Source organism: Rattus rattus, chromosome 1 (assembly GCF_011064425.1).
Source record: "Rattus rattus isolate New Zealand chromosome 1, Rrattus_CSIRO_v1, whole genome shotgun sequence".
Lineage (NCBI taxonomy): Eukaryota > Metazoa > Chordata > Mammalia > Rodentia > Muridae > Rattus > Rattus rattus.
Genome location: NC_046154.1, coordinates 211648376 through 211670590, shown reverse-complemented (window position 1 = coordinate 211670590; position 22215 = coordinate 211648376). Strand labels below are relative to the sequence as shown.

At 47.2% G+C, this 22215-nt stretch overlaps 1 pseudogene; it reads left to right on the top strand.

Annotated features, from left to right (window-relative positions):
- The first annotated feature begins 11345 nt into the window (after window positions 1–11345).
- On the top strand, window positions 11346–13144 carry LOC116910761 (annotated as a pseudogene).
- Window positions 13145–22215: the final 9071 nt, after the last annotated feature.

Here is a 22215-nt window from a genome sequence, read left to right as displayed (position 1 = left end):
TTTATCTTCCTTTAATATTTCAGTTCCATGAGGTTTTTATAAAAGAAAGATTGATTTACTTACAAATGTTATGTGTGTCTGTGTACCTGAGTGTATATATGTATGTATTCGCCATGAGGTCATTATATAATAACGATTTATTTACTTACATATTGTGTGTGTGTGTGCCTGAGTGTATGTGTATGTATACCCTATGAGGTCTTTATAAAAGAAAGATTTATTTACTAACATACTTTATGTGTGTCTGTGTGCCTGAGTGTATATGTATGTGTACCTCATGTGTGCAGGTACCCGTAAAAGCCAGAGAAGGAAGGGCATTCTCAGAATGAGATCTCCTGGAGCTGGAATGTTAGTTATATAGTGGAGCACTTTGTTATAGCCATCTGATGTGACTGCTGGGAAACCCAATCATAGTCCCCTGCAGGAGCCACAAGTGTCCTTAACTGCTGTGTCATCACTCCACCACGACTCCTTTAAAAGTATGAGAGAGAGGGAGAGAGAGAGAGAGAGAGAGAGGAGAAAGAGCGTGGTCACGTATGCGTGCACGTGTGTGCGTGCACATGTGTGCTATGACTGTTGGAGGTAAGGATCACAGAAAGGTCTACCTCCGTTGTCTTAAGGCAGCCACAGGATGACCCACCAATTTGACCAAGGTACATGAGGTTAAGTAGGGACCAGACAAGTCACCCTCAGCCTTTCTAGAGCAGCTCATGAAGGCATTCTGCCAATATACACCATACGACCCCAGCAGGGAGGAGCACAAAGCTACTGTGACTTTGGTTTTTATAGACCAGGCTCGTAGAGATATCAGGAAAAAGCTTCAGAGGCTCGAGGGACTACAGGTTAAGTTGTTGAGGGATTTAGTGCAGGTTGCTGAGAAAGTCTACCACAACAGGGAGACAGAGAAAGAGCAGAGAAAGAGAAAGGAAGAAGATGAAAGGGAGATGAAAAAAGAGAGGTGACAGGAAAGGAGTTTACAGAGAATCTTGGCTATAGTAGTTAGGGAAAACAAAGACAAGAGACACAGAAGTTAAGTCAGGAAAATATGGTTACAAATACCTCCTAATGTTTGTAGATGCTTTCTCTGAATGGGTAGAGGCTTTCCCTACCAAGCAGGAAACAGCTACTGTGGTAGCCTGGAAGAAATCTTTCTGAGGTTTAGAGTGCCCAAAGTAATTGGATTGATTAAGGGTCCCGCTTTTTTTTTAAGGTAAGTCAGGGATTGGCAGACATATTGGGGACTAATTGGAGCTCCATTGTGTGTACCGTTCCCAGAGCTCAGGGAAGCTAGAGAAAATGAACAGAACCCTAAAAGAGACCTTAACATGTAGGTTGATGACATTACGCAGGTGAAGGCAGACACAAGATAAAATGAGGCCTGTCATTAGATGAGAAGGAAGGGAGGTGGGAACAGAGGTTTTAGAAGGAGTGGGGGAAGCAGGAGAGGGGGGAAGCAAGACGGAGACAGAGAAGGAAAACCCAGATCGGGGTGGTCTTAATGGCCGTAGGTAGTTATGTCTACTTTTTCAGGGGTAGATTTCTACAGGTCAAATCATCTTATCTAGGTGGGCGGTTTATGTCTTTATCAATTGATTATGAGTTTATTGTGTGGATGTACTGTGGATTGAGATTTCCAATATATATATATATATATATAAATCTCATTGTCGGTTTGCAGTCTGTTGAGTCTTGATTTTACTGGGTAGCTGGGGCCAGAGAGTTTGCAGCCAGCAGAGAGCCGCCAGGAGAGATACTAACCAGAGATAAATTGATTAGTTTCACATGGCCCCACAGGTACCGCAACTAACTCCAGAGACCAGCTGGAGCGGCTCGAGGACCGCCTTGGTCAGAGAGTACTTGGGGGCAGAGTGGAGCCACTGAGGTCAAAGTACCCTCCAGTGCCATGTGGCCCTACCATGCGGGATAAAAGGCTCTGCCTTTTTAAATATTTACCGCAGTAGATGGGGAACCAATGTGTTAGGCAAGAATCCACTAAAAATTGAAGATTTTCAGCCTGAGAAAGTGTAATTTTCTAAGAGGGGGCCAATGCCCTGTTACATCACGTGATGTCACAAGCACAGGAACCTTAAACAAAAGGGACACAGAGGCACCCTACTTACAGGCCCTAGGACCCCTGCTGTGAAAAGTGTAGGCTGCCCTGAACACAGAGGTAGAGATTAGAAGCTGCCTGCTTCTTTAACAAAGGTCGTTTGGTCAATGATTTAAGTTAGGTTTGGTTTAAAATGTTGTTTTAAAGATGGTATAATGACATACTGCTTTATTAAGTCATCAGGATACCCATATTCTCTTAACGTGGGCTCCACAGGAATATTGGGCTAAAATCCTGGTTAGACAAGCTGCCTGTTAGTCACTGACTCCAAGGAGAGAGTGGTGATATTTGCCAGTTATAAAAGTTATTATAAAACAGAAGTCATCCACCAGGCAGAGTGAATACAGACATGCATTATAGAAGTTATTAATAAGTAAAAGTCACTCCAGGTAGAGAGCTTAACGGATAGATGTATATTGGGCTAAAGCCCTGATTTGACAAGTTGCTTCCTTCTTATTGGTATTGGTATTAATAAAAGTTTGATTAAATTGTTTTATGAATTCCCCTGCTATGCCATATGGCTCAGTGATGCCCGCTAGTGAGGGTTTGTGGTTATTTATAAAATTACCACAGCAGGAGGCTCAGATTCTCTTAATGTGGGCTCCATGAGAATTTCAAATTGATTTCCTGACTTGACATTAAAAAGGCCTAACAGGCTCATACACGTTTGTTGAGTTTACTTCAGTTTCTTAAATTGTTTTAATTTTCATAATGGGTGTGATTTTGATTTGTGATTTGTGGTTATATTATTTCTCTGGGAGAGAATACAAGATACAAGCTTTTTTTGGTTACAGACTAAAGAACACAGTATTTTGGGAGAAAGTTTTTGTCTTGTGTTTTTAAAAAGGGTGGTTAGGCTCTGGACATCTTCCAGAGTTATATTGACCAGATTTGATAGAGGTAGACCTCCTGAAAAACTAGATTCAAGAGAATCAAACAAAAAGGTATCTGGATGATATTAAAATCTTGTTTTGAGATTTGTATATCGCAGAATATACAGCTTTTTGTGAAGCTCATCATCAGAATCCTGAACTGGCCTGCTTGGATTCCTGATCTCAGGGACTTTCAGCCGGGTCCAGTCAGGACAGACATCAGGCTACAACTCACCCATTTTCCCATCCCCTCCCACCAAGGATGTCTCAGTGCCCATGTACAGCTTGAGGAAGTTATCGAAGAGTCATCACTCCGACTCTCTAAACTTTGGGAAGCTGAAAGTGGTTATTCTAAGGTTGTCTTTCTAGAGAAGTTAGAAATGGTCATAATTTAACAGGGAGGAATTAGCTCAAATTGATTGTACAGCCACAATCTCATTTGGTAGAAATCCTTATATTTGTTACTAAGCCAAAGTTATAATCTTTTACATTGGTACAGAATTTATTTGATATAAGTTTAGATTTTCTTTGATATGAATTTCTTATTGATTTAAAATTAAAATTAATATTGTTACTCTCATATATAGGCAGTGTGCCTATACAGCACATTTAAGTATACAAGGCTTATACCCAGTCCTTTACCGCTATTAGAAAACTAATGTGAGACGATTAAACCTGTGAGCTAAGGGCCAGATCACAAATCCATGGCTCTACGTTTACTGTTGAAGAGTTTTCAAGATAATTTATTAAGCTAGTTAACGGGCAACAGTCCAGATTGTTTACATAGTGAGACGGTTTTCACAGACGTCAGAAATCCACAAATGTGACATTTAACGTTATTTAGTCACTGTTGAGACGTAACTGCCCCTAACCGGTCCCCACTGTGGACACGAAGAAGCAGCTGAGCGTCCCTCCCTCCAGGTGAGGTGCATGGTGGCTCGGTGGCCACTGGGCAGAGACTGCCTGTTTCCCCCACAGATCTGTACTGTCCTTGAGAGGACACAATTTACAGGTTAGGACAGCTCAGCTCTGCAGAGACACAATGAGCTGATCCTTATTCCTGTGTCACTAAGGTCTGTCAGACTCCTGGGCCAGGAGGCTGAAGATTGGTTCTCCTTCATGTTGGGGACAGGGGACTGTGTCAGCAGACAACTGCCTCTTCCCCTGTCCTAGTTCAGGAAGCCGTGTTAGGCTTCCTATCTTTCAGATAATATTGGCCATTCTCAGATTTCTGACGGGGTTGAAACTAGTTATAGTCTCATAGCCTACCCAGGCTGTTTAACTTTGAGAATATATATTTAATTGGATAGTTATCAGATAGTATACAAGCTAGCCAGGACATAACATGGAATTTAAGCCTTTCTTAAGCTAGAATAGATAACTGAATGCTCTGTTTAACTGATAAAATGTTCGGCTGGGAGTTAGGTATATTTTATACTTTATAAATTACAAAATGGTAATAGTTGTGCTCAGCTTACATTTGAGAGAAAGGGTTTTTTTTTTTTAATTAGACAGAAAAGATGGGTTGGTGTCGTTATGCAGGTGAAGGCAGACACAAGATAAAACAAGGCCTGTCATTGGACGAGAAGTAAGAGAGATGGGAACAGAGGTTTTAGAAGGAGTGGGGGAAGCAGAAGAGAGGAGAAGCAAGATGGAGACAGAGAAGGAAAACCCAGATCGGGGTGGTCTTAATGGCCCTAGGTAGTTATGTCTATTTTTTCAGGGGTAGAGTTCTACAGGTAAATTCATCTTATCTATGTGGGCGGTTTATGTCTTTATCAATTGGTTGTGAGTTTATTGTATGACTGTATTGTGGATTGAGAATTTAACATATAAATCTGATTGCTGGGTTGCAGTTTGTTGAGTCTTGATTTTACTGGGTGGCTGGAACCAGAGAGTTCATGGCTAGCAGAGGAACTAACGAGAGATAAATTATGGTTAGTTGCAGAAGACCCCCACGGGTGCTGCAAGAGACCAGCTGGAACGGCTCGAGGACCGCCCGGGTCAGAGAGGACTTGGGCAGTGTGGAGCTGCTGAGATGAAAGTATCCCACAGTGCCATGGGCCTATGGGGGCCAGCGCTAGCCCAGGATAAAAAGGTCTGCCTTTTTTTAATATTTACTGCAACATTAGCAGAATTGTCCTTGGACACTGGTGCTAACTGGGTGGTACTCCTTCCCCTGGCCCTGTTCTGAGCCCTACCATTTTAACGTGTTCCCTTTGGTGATCATGATTGGTACCCCAACTCCCTTGGTGTCCACTGAGCCCTCCTTGAGGTATCCCAACTCACTGATAGGAACCTCTTCTTGAGGCTTCAAGCCCTTCAGTCAATACAACATAAGATTTAGTCCAAACCGTCTGCCTTATATGCTCCAGGAACACCAGAGACCCCTCACTAGACTGGTGATTGGGTCTCATCCGGAGGAATCGGGCACAGTTCTGGAACCCTGGTGGAAGGGATCTTTCCTGGGGTTGTTAACCACTGTCAGAGCCCTCAAAGGTGGACGGTATTGCTGCCTGGGTGCTCGTGTCCCATATGAAGCCTGCAGATGCCCTGCTCCCCGGGACACCCACTGGTTGGTACAAAAGAGGGACAATCCACTCAAGCTCAAGATTGCTAGACCCTGATCATGTCTGCCTGGTGGTACCTCTGGATTTTGATTCCTTCCCCCATCCTATGCAGCTTCCTTGTGCCGGTTTGTCAAACCTGGTCTGTGGTTTCCACTGGAACTGGAGATGAAGTTGCCTCCCTGGGCCTCCAAACCCTTCAACACCTGGTGGCCTGACTTCACTTTCAACCTGTGCCAACAGGCAGCAGGACTTGACTGCTGGGACATCCCCACCCATGATGGGAGCACTGGCGGAAGCAAACTGCACATATGGGAGAAAGAGGGCTCTGGCTGGGGTTGGGGGGTGGGCTGTAGGATGTGCATTCCCTGCACAGAGGTATCGCCTGCAGGAGACCCCACTTACGTTTGCCCTCGAGATGGAAGAAGCCGGGCAGAAGTTCACCCATGCGGGGGTCCAGACAAGTTTTATTGACCGGCCTGGGAATGCCACACTACAGGAGACACCTACTGGAACCCCTCCTCTTCTTGGGACTTGATCATGGAAAAAAATTATACTATAGGGGGACCCTACCTGGGGGACCAAGGGTATTGGGATACTCCCTGGGCAAACACCACCTGTAACCCAATAATAATCAGATTCACTCAGAAAGGCAAAGAAGCAACAGGATGGATAATGGGAAAAACTTGGGGACTCAGGTTGTACAAATTGGGGTATGATGATGGCCAAGGTGAGAAAAGGGCTAGCCAAACAGAAGAAAGAGAGCAGTCAGGGCTGGTTCGAGTCTTGGTTTAACTCGTCTCCTTGGCTAACCACCCTCATATCCACCTTGTTAAGACCCCCTTTTTGTTCTGCTATTGTTGACCTTTGGACCCTGCATATTGAACAAGTTTATAGCCTTCATAAAAGAGAGAATGGGAGCAGTGCAGCTGATGGTCCTGCACCAATAATATGAGACCCTGAGGACAGGACCTGAAGAATATGAGTTAGTCATCAGAGGCCCCTGAGTGTAGCTCCAAGATTAGAGCTTGTACAAGAAAAAGGGACCCTTAGGGCTTTCACCAGCTTTACACCCACCTGCCTTGGGACAAGGCTAGGCCAAGTTCCATTGTCCACCCACAGGAATATTCTTCAGTAAAAAAAGTTCTCAGAATGTACTGACCAATGCTTGCTAGCCAATAGATTTAAAGGTCAATATGATTAGCCAATAAGTTTAAACTGTAACCTTGCTGATGTAACCTGTGCCCCTAAAAAGTATAAAAACTGCTTGCTAGAGTCATTCGGGATCACCTTCTAGTCACTCGACACAAGGGACTGATTGAAGGTTGACCCCGACACACCAGAAAATAAACCTCTTACTTTTACATCGATCTGCTTCTTGGTGTCTCACTCGTGGGTGTCTTGAAGTAAGTACCACTGACCGAGGGTTGAGGTCTAACGGCATGACAATATACGGCTGAATCACAGCATTTGAGAGGAAGATTGGGAATTCAAGGTCCTCCTCTGCTTCTTAGTGAGTTCAAGGCCAACTTGACCTTCTCGTGACCCTGACTCAAAAACAAACAGGCCTGCCAGAGTCGGGGTATAGTCCACAGCAGGACACATGCCTTGTTCTGTTACTACACATCAGCAAATGACAACGAAAACCATTCAATAGCAGGGTCGGCTCCAGCCAAGCAGTGACCCCTCTGCTACTGATCTGAGTCTGACCCATTGTGTGGACTGGACTAGTGGTTACAGCTAAGGAGGTTCTAGAGCAGGGTGGAGCTTGGGTGGAAGGCCATCTGGACTCTGGGTATAGAACACCCTCTGTGGCCTGATTTTTATTCTCAACCCTAAAAGATGCCCCCATGGTAGGATTGCTTTTTTGCTTTGCTTTGTTTTAATCTAAATTTTATTGAGGAATAACATACTTGCAGAAAAGAGAAAAATATAAATGTTTAGCCTGTTGATTTGTCATTCATAGCAAAAGACACCAGAAGCCCTTTTACCCGCAAATACCTCGACCTCTCCACAAGGGTCCACTGACCTGTTTTCTAGAGCCTTAGACAGAGTCTCAGCTTTGTACAAATGCCAATGTATAAAAATCTCTATGTTGGGGCTGGAGAGATGGCTCAGCGGTTAAGAGCACTGGGTGCTCTTCCAGAGTTCCTGAGTTCAATTCCCAGTAACCACTTGGTGGTTCACAACCATCTGTAATGGGATCTGATACCCTCTTCAGGTGTCTGAAAACAGCTACAGTGTACGCAGACAAATAAAATAAGTAAGTCTTAGAGAGAGAGAGAGAGAGAGAGAGAGAGAGAGAGAGAGAGAGAGAGAGAGAAAGCTCTATGTTGGTGTCTCGATCCCTTACTCAGCAACAGGACTCTGAGATCCTTCTGTGTTGTAGGATCTTACTCTCATCTTGCTGAGTAAAGACCACTGTACTCACGGTATTTACCCAGATCAACATGGGGGATGTTTCCCACTTGAGAATATGGTGAGGACTGACCGAGGCTATTAGGGTCATTCCAGTGCATGTCTTGGTGGACAATCACAGAATTTTTGTGGCCTGGAGTCACGTCGTCTTTGGGTATGAGTTTCTTCAACTTCACCAGACTCTGCTAAGCAGCCTTTCCAGCAGTGTGCTGACATACATATTTGGCAGTGTGTAGTTGAACCAATTTAAACATCACTGTCTAGTTTACGAGTGAATGAACTTCAGACTATCGTTATTTTACTTGGCTTTGGTTACTGGGGAGGTAACCTCAACCTACTTTTCTAACTGCTGGCCTGGCTACTTCCCCAGTGGTGTACCCCAAATACTCGATGTTTCTCCTGGCCATTTGCTCAAAGTCCATCTCATGGTGACTTTCTTCTTCCTCCTCTCTCTGCAATCCCCAACCAGGTAACTCAAAACCCGCCTACTTCTTATCCCTCCAGTAATTGGCCGTAGACATTTTTATTTAACCAACAGTTTTAAGGAACAAGGTTTGCACAACAAAAGCTCATAAGTGAATTCATTTATAGGCAACTAGACCTTCGGAGTACAGAATTTAGCATTACAATACATAGCAACAGATTTAACCTCAAAAACAGTGAATTACTGTCTAAATGAGGTCTTGTTTTGAGTCTATGGTCCTAGGAGAGCACCTTCTATATTCTATACTCAGCAGCGTCCTTTTTAAATCACCTACATAAATTAAGTAATTAGTTAAGAGACATAGAAGAGCGAGAGGAAGTTCATGGCATTAAAAGAATCGCACATGGGCAGTGTCCAGTGGCTATGGGCAAAGCTAAGTTCGTCTCAGTGGGAGGGAGACAGAGAGCACTGGCCTCCCACAGGGATCTCAGTGAGGGACTGGACCCTGGGAAGGCTCTGCCTCTGAGTGACAAGGGCCTGGGACACCCTAGCCATTGCTGGGCTGCATGGAAGGAGGTAGGAAATTGTCTCCCTGCTCCAGTTGGAAGCAGCGTTGGTTCTTCAAAGGCTCCCAAGAGCACTCTAGCTCCTTCCTCTCTGCCCTTCAGCACCCAGGTGACATATGGCCTGGGAGATATTCAGATGTTGCTAGCAGTGGCATCCGAGAGAGCACTGCCATTCCAGAAACATTGCTGAAAGCAGTTCTTTGGTAAGCACATCAGAGTTCTCATCTGAGACTTCACCAGGAATAGGCGCTGAAGCCTGGAGGTGACTCTAGGCCAGAGGAGCAAGGATATCCTCAAAACCAGCCAAGGGAGATGTACTGGGAAAGAGGTGGCTTTCAGGGGAGAGCAGCAGGGACCCTTGTGAGGCATTTGCATCTAGAGATAGGGGTACTGGAGACCCCTGAGCAGAACACTGAAGCTCTCAACCCTTATGAAAAGAATGTGACTTATTACATCCTCGTCCCCTCAGGTCCCTCTGAGCATGTCAGAGACACAAGGCCTTGCGAGCATCTTGCTCTTGATATTCTTAAAGTCTCATTTGCTCCTAATTTTGCAGACCAATGTTTATCTTTTACATAAAGAAAATTGGAGTGCTGTTTTCCTGACGTTTCTCAAAGCCGTGCTTCCTGCACTATCAGAAGCAGCCTACAGGTCCCAGCTGGAGAAGCCAATGTAAGATTTATCAGGTGGGAGGGCCCGGGCCTAGGACACAGTCTTTCAGTGATTCTGACTCTCTCCTGGCTGACTCCTGCTAACCACCAGGCTGATGTCCCTGTGGGTTCCCAGCCTCTTGAATGGCTAGCCTTCAGTTGTCTTCATCTTGGCACCCACCCGAGGTCACCCAGTTTCTGTAACCTCCGGGAACTGCTTTGCCTCCTCTATCTTGGTTTGGGAATTCTGCCTTTCCCCAGCTTCCTCCTCCCTTGATAAAGCATTGTTTATTATAGAGGGTGCTGGCCTCAGAACAAGGCCACTTCTCCTAGGTCACAAGCTCTTCCTATGATCACCCACCTCTCCTCCAGCCGGAACTCCAGATTCTAGTGGGAGGAGATGCACCAAGGTGGGGAGCTTGTGTGCACCTAGTTCCCTCATCTCCAGTCTTCTTGGCCTCTCGATTTAACTACTTCTCCTCATTGCCCAGTCTCAGTCTCTGGGACGGCCTCTTCAATAAACCTGAAAGATGCTTCGGGGTGGACCATACCTATGCCCCAGGGTCCCTGTCATGGTGTTCATGGTTTGTCTACAAGGCCGACTTGCCATAGAGAGGGACTGGGTTTGTGCTACAAGTCCCTGGATCATCCTCAGTGCTGAGGGCAAAGTGATAGAGGACAGTCAGCGGCTATGCTGCTGCGGGGCAGATGGGTGCCCGTGAGGCAGAGCCTTGGAGTCTGTGTCAGGACATGACTGGAGGCTTCCTGTGTGCCTCTTCGTGCCCACAACCCCCTGTGTTCTCAGCACCTGCCCCACACCCTCCTGGTAGTTTACTGTGTCTTGATGTGTGTGCCACCCCCCTTCCCCCATTCCTTCCTTTTGGCTGCAGCTGACTCAGCATGAAGCTCCCAGCATTCTGAGGCATCCAGCAGCATCTCAATTTCCTGTTCTCTGAACTCCATCAGTAAATGAGTGAGCAGAATTCACAAACACCCTTTCCCCACACTTTCACTTTGTCTTCTGTGTGGCACCTGTCAGGCTGTATTCACTACAGAGCCTGGGCTGCCTTGGAACTTGGAAGCAACCCTCCTCCTTCTGCATCACAAGTTCAGGGCTCACAGGCATGTGTCATGTCTACCCACATGGCCATAAGCTCTTCCTTCCTGCTCCTTCTGCATACCCTTGAAAGACCCACCCCATGAGTCTTAACTCAGAGCTGCAACAGGCTTGAATGAGCCCAGGCACGCCCAGATACCTAGGGCCGAGTCACCGTTAAAACTAACAGACCATAAAAGGAAAGGAATACAGAACAGACTAGCAGTACCGGATCTGGCAGGAAGGAATAAGCCCCTAGCCCCCGACATTCAGGACGTCCCAGCCCGCACATACTCTTTTACCATGTTACAACCTCATTCGAATATGATTCAAACCTGCCAATGTGTATAGCTATACCTTATTACCTCATCATGTGAAATAACCAATCATATGTGAACATGTCTATATGCCTCGTTTAAACCCACCAATCCCCGTAACTATGCATCTGCTTCTGTACGCCCGCTTCTGCTTCCCCAAACCCTATAAAAGCCCCATGCTGGAGCTGCTGGGCGCGCAAGTCCTCCGAAGAGACTGTGTGCCCGCAGGTACCTGTGTTTTCCAATAAACCCTCTTGCTGATTGCATCCGAGTGGCCTCGGCTCGGTCATTGGGCGCTTGGGGTCTCCTCCTGAGGGAAAGGTCCTCTCCGGAGGTCTTTCATTTTGGGGGCTCGCCCGGGACCTGGAGATCCTCCGCCCAGAGATCACCGACCACCCACCGGGAGGTAAGCCGGCCGGCATCTGTCGTGTCTTGCCCTGTCTTGTCTTGTCTTGTCCTGTGCGCGTGTTCAGTTCATCTCAGTTTTGGACTCAGATCTGGGTTTTGGTCGGAGGAGAAGGCCCAGGGCCTTCGGTGTCTCAGGGTTCAGGACTCTCAGCGCCTCCATTTGGGCGGGTCAGAGAAGGAGCTGATGAGCTCAGACTTCTCCCCCCGCAGCCCTGGAAGACGTTCCAAGGGTGTCTGGAGCCCGGTTCTTTGGGGCTCAGCCCGTATCGGAGGAATACGTGGTTTTGGTTGGAGGAGAGGGTCCAGGACCCTCGGCACCTCCATCTGACTCTTTGTTTTGGGTTTTACGTCGAAGCCACGCAGCGCGTCTGTCTGTTGTTTGTCTGATCGTTGGATTTGTCTGTCTAATTTGTGCCCTAATTTTCTTTGAAGCTACCATGGGACAATCGCTAACAACCCCCTTGAGTCTCACTCTAGACCACTGGAAGGACGTCCGAGACCGAGCACGTGATCAGTCGGTCAAGATCAAGAAAGGAAAATGGCAGACCCTCTGCACGTCCGAGTGGCCCACTTACGATGTGGGATGGCCGGTGAACGGCACTTTTAACAAGACCACTATTTTGCAGGTTAAGGACCTGATTTTCCACCAGAAGCCGTACGGACACCCTGACCAGGTGCCCTACATTGTCACCTGGGAGAGCTTGGCATTTAGCCCTCCTCCTTGGGCAGAACCCTTTGTGGACCCGAATTGGCTTCCTGTTTTCCCTAAACCTGTTTCCCCGAGCCCACCTGACCCTTTGGTTGCTTCTTCCTCTCTCTATCCTGCTCTAACTAAGGAAGAGTCTCCCAAAGTCCCTCCCCTGAAACCTGTCCTCCCAGAGGACCCAAATTCCCCTCATAGATCTCCTGTTGGACGAACCTCCTCCGTACCCTGTACCTACAGCCCCGCCCAGAGAAGAGGAAGTGGAGCCACCTGCTAGACCTCGACATGAGGCGGCCCCTTCCCCTGTGGCTGGAAGACTGCGGGGACGACGCGAGGTGGCTCCAGACTCCACCTCCCAGGCCTTTCCGCTTAGACAAGGGGCCGGCGGCCAGATGCAATACTGGCCGTTCTCAGCGGCCGACATATATAACTGGAAACAACACAACCCCCCCTTTTCTAAGGATCCGGTGGCTCTCACCAACCTGATAGAATCTGTCTTGCTCACCCATCAGCCCACTTGGGATGATATCCAGCAACTTTTACAGGCCCTCCTGACCTCTGAGGAGAAGCAGAGAGTGCTCTTAGAGGCCAGGAAACATGTTTTGGGGGACAATGGATGCCCCACCTTGCTCCTGGAAGAGATCGATGACGCATTCCCACTTACGAGACCTGATTGGGATTTCACCACGGCTGAAGGTAGGACACACCTACGCCTTTATCGCCAGTTGCTCCTAGCGGGTCTCCGAGGGACGGCATGACGCCCCACCAATTTGGCTCAGGTGAAACAAGTGGTACAAGAGGCTGCGAAGACTCCCTCAGCCTTCCTAGAGAGACTTAAGGAAGCTTATCGCATGTATACCCCTTATGATCCAGATGATCCAGGACAAATGACAAGTGTCTCCATGTCCTTCATCTGGCAGGCAGCACCAGATATCAGGGCCAAGCTACAGAGACTAGAGAATTTACAAGGGTATACATTACAGGATTTACTTAAGGAGGCAGAAAGAATTTGTAACAAGAGAGAGACACAAGAAGAAAAGGAAGATAGAATACGTAGAGAAAAGGATGAGAGAGACCGAAAAAGAAGCAGAGAGTTGAGTCGAATCTTGGCCACCGTAGTTCAGGGTCAAGAGAAAAGGGGAGAGGGGGTGGGAGTTCGAAAGGGGCCAAAGCTAGATAAGGATCAATGTGCTTATTGCAAAGAAAGAAGACACTGGGCCAGAGATTGCCCTAAGAAACCCAGCGGGCTCCGAAGACCCCGCCCACAGACCTCCCTCTTGGCCCTAGATAAAGATTAGGGAGGTCAGGGCCAGGAGCTCCCCCCTGAGCCCAGGATAACAACTCTTGAAGTTGGGGGGCAGCCTGTCACCTTTCTGGTGGACACAGGAGCCCAGCACTCAGTCCTCACCCAGGCCCCTGGACAACTCAGCGACCGGACGGCCTGGGTACAAGGAGCTACTGGCAGCAAGAGATACCGTTAGACTACAGATCGACGGGTTCAGCAGGCTACCGGTAAGGTGACTCATTCCTTCTTACATGTTCCGCATTGCCCATACCCTCTGCTGGGCCGTGACTTGCTTACGAAATTAAAAGCTCAGATCCATTTTGAAGAAGGAGGGACCCGAGTAACCGGCCCCCGCGGTACTCCTCTTCAGATTTTAACCCTTCAGTTAGAAGATGAATATAGAGTATATGAACCAGAACAGGACAAGCCAAAATCTCTAGAAATAGACTCTTGGGTCACGAAATTCCCACTGGCCTGGGCGGAGACTGGTGGGAGGGGGTTGGCACTCCAACAGCCTCCCCTAATTATCCAGTTAAAGGCCACCGTGACTCCTGTCTCCATTAAACAGTAACCCATGTCATGGGAAGCCTATCAGGGCATAAAGCCACATATCAGGAGGCTCTTAGACCAAGGCATCCTAAGGCATCCTGGAAGTCCCTGTTGCCCAGTCACAAAGGTCCTGAGTTCAATTCCCCAGAACCACATGGTGACTCACAACCATCGAAGATGCCCTCTTCTGGTGTATCTGACTACTTATATATAATAAATGAATAAAAAAATTTAAAAAAAAAAAAAAAAAAAAAAAAGAAGCCCGGCACTGGAGACTATAGGCCGGTACAAGATTTGAGAGAGGTCAACAAAAGAGTAGAAGATATTCATCCAACTGTCCCAAACCCTTATAACCTACTCAGCACCCTGCCTCCCACCCATACTTGGTATACGGTCTTAGATCTGAAGGATGCTTTCTTCTGCCTCCAGCTGAGCCCAGAAAGCCAGCCCTTATTTGCTTTTGAGTGGAAAGACTCTGAAATGGGGCTTTCGGGACAGTTGACTTGGACAAGGTTCAGCGTGTGAGGCCGCCATGGGCACCCAAGTTCTGTCCTTAAAAGACCAAGATCAACTCACGTCTCCACAGCCAGAACAGACCGGTTGGCTCTACACCACGGAGGACATGAAGCTCCTACAGAAAATGGGGGCCGTTTGGTACCCACAACTAAAACGGTGGGTCTACACAGGGAAAACAGTTATGCCTACGAAGATGACCTTTGAATTAATCTCTTACCTACATAAATTAACATACCTGGGACTCAAGAAGATGAAGACCCTCTTAAGACGAGAAGAGATTGACACCTACCTCCTGGGACGAGATCAGGCCTTGCGGGAGGTGACTGAAAGCTGCAGGGCCTGTGCTCAGGTAAACCCAGGAAAAGCTAAAATTGGACAAGGAGTCCGTCCCCGAGGACATCGGCCTGGTACCCACTGGGAAATTGACTTCACTGAAATCAAGCCTGGTATGTACGGACACAAATACCTCTTAGTGTTCATAGATACCTTCTCCGGATGGGTAGAGGCTTTCCCCACGAAACATGAAACGGCCAAGGTGGTGACCAAGAAGCTCCTCGAAGAAATCTTCCCCAGGTATGGAATGCCCCAAGTATTAACGGGCCCGCTTTCGTCTCCCAGGTAAGTCAGTTGGTGGCCAAGTTATTGGGGATTGATTGGAAGTTACATTGTGCTTATAGACCCCAAAGTTCAGGACAGGTAGAGCGCATGAATAGAACAATTAAGGAGACTTTATCTAAATTAACGCTTGCTACTGGCTCAAAGGATTGGGTGTCCCTACTACCCCTAGTCCTATACTGGGCCCGGAATACACCGGGCTTCCATGGCCTGACTCCCTTTGAAATAGTATACGGGACCCTACCCCCATTTATCAATTTCTTTGATTCAAATATCGCTGAATTCGCTAATAGCCCTTCCTTGGCAGCACATCTTCAGGCCCTACAAATCGTGCAGAGACACATCTGGAAACCTCTAGCCTCGGCCTACCAAGACAGGCTTGAACAACCGACGGTGCCGCACCCGTTCCAGATCGGAGACACCGTGTGGGTGCGCAGACATCAGACCAAGAATCTCGAGCCTCAGTGGAAAGGACCCTATACAGTTCTCCTGACTACCCCAACAGCCTTGAAGGTAGACGGAATTGCAGCTTGGATCCACGTGTCTCACGCCAAGGCAGCCCGACCTGAGGAAATGGCAGATCACAACATCGCGCCCCAGACATGGAAGGCTCAACGCACTCAAAACCCCCTAAAGCTAAGATTTTCACGTTGTTGCTCTTAACTGTCTTATGGACTAGGGGTGGGGCGAGTCTGGGGGCTAGCCCCCACCAGGTATATAATATGTCCTGGATAATGACTAATTTAGAGACGGGCTGGTCTCAAGTCCTAGCTAATGGTAAGCATGCTGAAGGAACCTGGTGGCCCCCTTTGACTTTCGACCTTTGTCAACTGGCTAAGGACTCCTGGGAGCATACTGAGCGGACTCCCCACAACTCATACCCACCCTGCAGACACTCTGATTGGTATACTTGTCCCAGAACTAAGAGGACACGGGAGTGCGGAGGTCCTGAGACCTTCTACTGCACTAAGTGGGGGTGTGAGACTTACACTCGAGGATTGTGGGGGACCAAGAAGGGGGACTTAGTGGCCTTCTCCCCTGAGACTCCAGGCAAATCTCAAATTACAATAGAATTCACGGATCAAGGTAAAAACACAGACTGGAAGGTGGGGCGTAGGTGGGGGATACGGTTTTATACCCCTGGCCAAACTAACCCAGGACTCCTGTTCTCCCTCCAACTGGTGAGAGAATGGGTCAGACAAGAGATTGGTCCAAACCCAGTCCTCATGGATCAAAGGCAGTCCTTCCTGACCAGCACTGGCACTGCCCCCGGTCAAACCCCCACTATGGCTAAACACCACTCAGAACTCCGGGGATATCTTGACAACTCCCTCCCCGACTAGGGACCCTTCCACACCGGCCCCTCCGCTGCTAGGAACGGGAGACCGGCTAATCAACTTAGTGACCAGGGCATACTTGGCACTCAATTATTCAGAACCTGACAAGACCTAAGAATGCTGGCTGTGCCTGGTCTCTAGCCTGCCCTATTATGAGGGTGTGGCAGTCATGGGGAATTATACTAATCAGACCACGGCCCCGGCCAGCTGCACAACCCTCCCTAGCCATAGGCTGACGTTGCCGGAAGTCTCAGGACAGGGACTCTGTATAGGGACCATACCCCCCACTCACCAGGTCCTCTGCGCTATCACCAAGAGGATCCCCACTGGAAGCTACTACCTAGCAGCTCCTACAGGCACCTATTGGGCCTGTAACACCGGATTGACACCTTGTATCTCCGCCGCAATCCTCTGCAGATCCTCCGACTACTATGTACTGGTAGAAATCTGACCTAAGTTCACCTACCATGGGCCCGGGTACATATACTCACATTTTGAGGGGCTGACTCGATTCAGGCGAGAACCCATCACCATGACCCTAGCTCTACTCTTAGGAGGAATCACCTTAGGAGGAATGGCTGCAGGTATAGGGACGGGGACCACCGCCCTCATCGAGACGGGTCACTTTCGTCAGCTACAAGCGGCCATGAATGCAGATCTAAAAGCTATCGAGGAATCCGTGAGTGCATTAGAAAAGTCCTTAACATCTTTGTCTGAAGTAGTCTTACAAAATAGGAGAGGGCTAGACATGCTGTTCCTTCGCGAAGGAGGGCTATGTGCTGCTCTAAAAGAAGAATGTTGTTTCTATGCAGACCATACAGGATTAGTGAGAGACAACATGGCTAAGCTCCGAGAACGCTTGGCCCAGAGACAGAAGCTGTTTGATTCCCAACAAGGCTGGTTTTAGGGGTGGTTTAACCGATCCCCTTGGTTTGCTACCCTGGTGTCCACTTTGATGGGACCCTTAATCATCCTCCTCCTAATCCTCCTTTTTGGCCCCTGCATTCTAAACAGATTGATGCAGTTCACAAAGAACAGACTCTCAGTCATTCAGACGCTTGTTCTCACCCAACAATACCAGAGGGTAAGACAACAGGAAGAGATTCCTTAGAATTCGATTTGAGTAAAGGATTTTACTCAAGTCTAAAAGAAAATGGGGGAAAATGAAAGACCCACCCCATGAGTCTTAACTCAGAGCTGCAACAGGCTTGAACGAGCCCAGGCACACCCAGATACCTAGGGCTGAGTCACCGTTAAAACTAACAGACCATAAAAGGAAAGGAATACAGAACAGACTAGGAGTACCGGATCTGACTCACAGGCCACCTGGCAGGAAGGGATAAGCCCCTAGCCCCCGACATTCAGGACGTCCCAGCCCGCACGTACTCTCTTACCACGTTACAACCTCATTCGAATATGATTCAAACCTGCCAATGTGTATAGCTATACCTTATTACCTCATCATGTGAAATAACCAATCATATGTGAACATGTCTATATGCCTCGTTTAAACCCACCAATCCCCGTAACTATGCATCTGCTTCTGTACGCCCTTCTGCTTCCCCAAACCCTATAAAAGCCCCATGCTGGAGCTGCTAGCATAAGTCCTCGAAGAGACTGTGTGCCCCAGGTACCTGTGTTTTCAATAAACCCTCTTGCTGATTGCATCCGAGTGGCCTCGGCTCGGTCATTGGGCGCTTGGGTCTCCTCCTGAGGGAAAGGTCCTCTCCAGAGGTCTTTCACCCTAACTACCCGCTCTTCATACCAAAGATATTTCCTCACCAAGGGCCTCCAATGAATTCAAAGGACAATAGGCAGCCACCAGTGAATTAAAAAAGCAATAGGCTCTGCCAATGAGAAATAACCAACTCATGCTGTAACTTAAAGCCTACACCCTGAAACAGTATAAAGGGTGTGGGCCTTTGTTCTTCGGGGTCGCCTCTGTTCTGAGTACAGGGTCACCCCAGTGTACTGGATTATTAAACCTCTTGCTTATTGCATCAATCTCCGTCTCTGTGTTCTCGTGAGTCCTCCTGGACGTAGGACTGATCGAGCCCTACATATCCATCCCATAGAAACCCAAACCGGTCAAATCTGGGCTGTTTCTTTTCCTCTCTGATCCCACACCTGAGTATTCACTTAACCAAACACAGAGATACCTCCTTAAGGGTAGGCACCCCTCCTACTCTCAGGAGCTCTTTCTTGCTTGTCCTTCATACACCTATGTTCTCTCTGCTCAGGCAAATGTAAAAAGAAAGAAAGAAAAGAAAAGAAAAGAAAGAAAGAAAGAAAGAAAGAAAGAAAGAAAGAAAGAAAGAAAGAAAAATCTGCTTTAAAATCTTTTCTGATGTAGCTGGATTTGGTGGTGTACATCGGCAATTTAGAAGCAAGGGGATTTTCATGAGTTCGAAGCCAGCCTGAGTTATATCTTCTGCCCAGGTGAGACTCCATCCATCCTGCCCCCAAATATTTATAAGAGATGGCAGTCTGTGAAGTTAGGATCGTCCTCTTCCCATCCTTACTCATTTTCAAGAAGCTGCCAGTGCTAAAATGGGTCAAGGGTTGCAGGGTCTCCCCTTCTGGAACATCTCCGAGCTCTCTCGGTAAGGATAGCCTATGGGTAGGGCTGGCTGACTTCACTGGGGGCAGGTCACTCCCGCTGACATGAAAGTCTCCTTCTTTTGCTTCACACTATCTTCTTTGTGAAATTATTTCTAATAACATCATGGTCTAACAAGGAGTACTCTCTGCTCACAGCAGTTCCCAAATGCCAAGATCGGCCAAGATTTCAGGGTGCAGCTTCCAAGATGCTTAACAATAGTGCAGGTATCCGCATTTTTAATTGGCTCCCGGGAGGCTCTGATAGGCCCAGCCCAGCCCAGGTCTCTGTTGAGCTGGCATTTAGAATCTACTGAAGGGGGAAAAAAATAAAAAATAAAACAAAATACCAACCTGCCAGCAAACACACCAGGCTCTTTCTCTGCAGGTTCCAAGAGTCTGAACACAGCAGGGGATGAGGCTAAGAGACTCGGTGGACTGTTCTATTCTGGGGCTGACTGCAAAATGTGGGGCCTTCTGCTTGTTCTCCCTCCAGCACACACAATATGGAATCTTACTTTCTTAACTACCTAGGGGCAGGGAGGCTGGCTCGGAGGCACTAGGGGATGAGCTGATTAGCTGCCTTGTGAAAGAAAGCAAAGCAGTCTTCCAGGTAGATAAACTCAGCTGCCCCAAATCAAAGGTGAAGTAACGCCATTCCCTAAGTGACTCAGGGTGACACCCTAACTGCAGATCTGTAGATGCCTCCCACATCTGTGGCCCCCGGGCTACAGGAAACAAATGAATCACTAAGGGAGCTTGTTAAGTAGCCGAAGTTCCTAGTATCTGCCCTGCCCCCACCCTCACTCCGCCCCACGGGCCCTTGCAGGCTCAGTGGGTGCAGGGTAGGGTCTAGGAATCCCTTCATCTAACTAGCTCCCTAGGTGAATTTACCTCGGGGCACTAGTTTTATTTAAGTGCAAAAGCTGTTCTCTGAAATGTCTGCCCTCCTTCTGGGTGTTATCCTCCTGGAAGGGATTCCCTTGGAGATACAATGAATCAGCTTTTTCCGTACCTCTTGGTAAAAAATAGATACTATGTCTCAGAAACCAACTATTGGTGTCAGCAGAGGACAATGATAAGGATGGGGCTATCTGGTTGGATATACTTGCTCTCAGAAAACCCGGATGTGGTGAGTGACCCCAGGACATCACCCTAAGCAGGTGGGCTGTTCTTCTAAAGGGAAGAGGGATTGGAGTGTTGGGACAGAATAGCCCCCAGCTATAACAGCTGGGTGGAACTTCTCCTACCAAAACAATCCCAGCAGTTTCTTTTTGTGAAGGTAATCACCAAATTAAATGTTTTAATTACTGAAATCGCATATGCATTTCTTTTGCGAATAGAACATCTTCAGAACATACTCCCCCAGAGGGCTAAGCTGCTTGCTTCCAAGGGAAGAGGTGTCAGGAGGAGTCCATTTTAATTTCATTATAAAACAGGCTTAAGAAATAAAGGCTCAGGACTGCGGCGTATTCCCAGCCAGCTGTGATTTAATGAGCACAATTCAAAGCTTGGAACCTGCTAGCCACATCCATATTAATATGTCTCTGGTCGGAAAAATAATGACAGAGAAAGTGACAAACTGCTATTCTTATCTGAAAAGCTTTTAAAATAACAGTTGAGATGGCGAACAGGGATGAGCCTCATGTCTATGCCTGTCACTTCCTGCAAGGAAGAAGCAGCTGATCAGCGATCCCGGGCAGGAGCCTGGCTATGGAAGCTGATGTACAGCTGGGTTTATTCCTGTTGGCAGCCAGATCCCTCCCCCAAGGCCGAAGCCAGGAGGAGCCTCCCTCCCATACTCTATCTTGAACTCTTTGTTGCATAATCACTGGAGTCTATTATGCTCATAATAGTCTGTGATTTCCATTTCCCCGGTCATGAAAATAAGGGAAAAAAAGGTCTCGTTCTGAATATTTGAAGATCCTAAAAATAAAAGGTGCTGGGTAAGCCTGCCTTAGGTACCGGAGGCAGGCAGCCAGAAACAGACAAAGGCAGAGAACAGAGGGGGACCTTCTTTGTTTGCTTTGATGGTCAGTGAGCAGCAGCATAGACTGGAAGGGCTAGGACCCTGGATAGATGAGCCAAACCGTGCAGGAGAGGCAAGGTTCCTGGAGAGCAAGGGGCACTCTCTCAAGGTGAAGGCCATTACCCTGTTCTGAGCAAAGCTCTACTGAATGAGTGAGCTCTCTCTCTCTCTCTCTCTCTCTCTCTCTCTCTCTCTCTCTCTCTCTCTCTCTCTCTCTCTCTCTCTGTGTGTGTGTGTGTGTGCGCATTGTCTGGGAGCTAACTGAGAAAATTGAAGACCATGCCTAGATTGGGGTCCTAATGTAGAGGTGGACTCATCTTTCTTCATCTCCAAAGAAAGTTTAAACACACTATTATGAAGCTGTTATTGTGTTAATACAGAATTTTAGGATAGAGTCAAGGAAGTATTTTGAAAAAGAACCTGATGAAACATACCTTATTCCAAACAGCAATTAAATTGGTTATTACAGATTACTAATATTTGGCCTATTACATAAACAAACTTTTCAGTCAAAATTGATAATTTTACTCCATGCATGCTTTTGTATTTCCTGTAAATTTATGCATGTAGCCCATAGAAAATGCGCTTACTGTATGTATAGATGGCTCATCTAATGAGAAGGCAACATCTGTAATTGGATCACATGTTTATTCTCTTGAGTTTCCCCCTGCTTCAGCACAGATTATTGAATTACATGCTGTAGCCACTGTTTTTAAAATGTTAAAATCAAGCTTTTAATTCGTATACTGATAGCCAATGTATATCTTATGGTTTGCAATTGTTTAAATTTTTTCCTTTTTTAGAAACTGCAAACCCTCAAATTTTACAATTATTTATGCTATACAACTGATTTAAGAGAATGTACTGTTCCCTTATAGGCCATTTAAGAACTCAGACTGGATTGCCTGGACCCCTTAGCGAGGGCAATGCCACAATAGATTTATATACCAGGCAGATTATAGGCCTTACATAGGAACAATTAACCAAAGAATCTCATTCTTTATATCATCAAAACAGTAATAGCTAGAGACAATAATTCGGTATACAAGTCAAATTGTAAATACAAGTCCTCAGTGTCCTCAATTTCTTCCTGTATCACACAATGGTGTTAATCCTCCAGGATTTATACCTTATAAGTTATGGCAAATAGATGTT